This window comes from Salarias fasciatus, chromosome 6, assembly GCF_902148845.1.
Source record: "Salarias fasciatus chromosome 6, fSalaFa1.1, whole genome shotgun sequence".
NCBI lineage: Eukaryota > Metazoa > Chordata > Actinopteri > Blenniiformes > Blenniidae > Salarias > Salarias fasciatus.
Window position 1 is genome coordinate 28698518 of NC_043750.1, and position 1446 is coordinate 28699963.

Below are 1446 nucleotides of genomic sequence, written 5' to 3' on the forward strand. Positions count from 1 at the left end.
TCCTGTCCTTTTTTCTTCTGGAAGTGATCTCAGTTGGTTCATTGACTTTAAGATTTGCTCCTTTGTTTCATCACTGTCCGTCCTGATGTTACGAATTACATCTGACTGGAGATGCAGTGACTTGATACCTTTGTATTTTTTTTAACTTCAGATTGATTAATATTATAGAACCAAGTGATTCGAAAGCTTTCTGTTCAGGAGCTCATTTAACTACAGAAAGTTTTATACCAGGGGCGGAACCAGGGGGTGGCCAATGGTGGCCACAGCCGCCATGGAGAACACTTCGTCTGTCAGGTTAAATGTCAGTGGGGATGGAGTCGTTTCCCCAGAGATGCTCTGGAAGGTGGATGTCAAGGTTTCTAACAGTCTGCCAATCACAGTCTACAACATTACTGATGTGCTCCTTTCTAAGAAGGCAATCTGGTAACACTTTACTTGAAGCACCCCTGTATAACACATAAGTACATTATAGCACTGTGTAACTATAGTTATAAACACTCATAAATGATCACAATGCTTTACAACATCAGGACCTAACCCTAACCCTATGCTGTATAGTGGGTTATAAAGCATTGTGATCATTTATGAGTGTTTATAATGTGTTATACCGGGTGCTTCAAGTAAAGTGTTACGGCAATTTTCTCATTTCCAGATTTCGTTATTTTAGTAATACTTTTATCATTTACATTTTAAGTCTTCACTGGCACCAGATCATTTACAATTTCACCTGGAAACCGGTCCTGATCCTCCTCCTTGTTGAGTGTATGCAATACCAATTACATCCAGTAGATGGGATATTTTAGAAAGAATCTTACAAAAATTTAAATGTTTTGGTTTAGTGTCACCATAACATGATACAATTGGCCAAAATGTGACAGTAAAATAAATGTATGTCTCCCAGCCGCCCAGTTGAGTCATCCAATTATAGTAAGGTGGATATAAACATGGTACTGGATAAAAATGACAAACTGCATTGTTTTTGTTTTACTTTGAAGTCAGCACATCTACACGTAAGTGCGAAGTTGCTGAATGTGGAGTCAAAGACAGAATTTTACCTCTAAATGTTTTTTTTGAAAAAGGTTTTTATTCGTGTGGTGGGTACAGAGAGCAGTTTATGAGTGAATGGTTTTCTTCTAACATCCGACAACGAGAATTTGAGGTCGACTGGTGACTTTGAATTGGCCATAATAGTAAGTGAGTGTCTCTCAGCCCTATGTTTGACCCGAGATGGACTGATGACCTTCTCCAGGATGTGCCATCAAAGATAGATGAAGTGATTTGGAAACTCAATCGATCAATGTGCCTTTTGAAAAGGTGTTTAATTCCAATTCTGCTAAAACAAAATATGAACAAACTAAATACATTTTTGCAATCAGTACTGTTCTTTTGGGTACTTGAGAGATAAGTACAATTTATGTCATATAATCTTCTTCACTACTTTAAAAT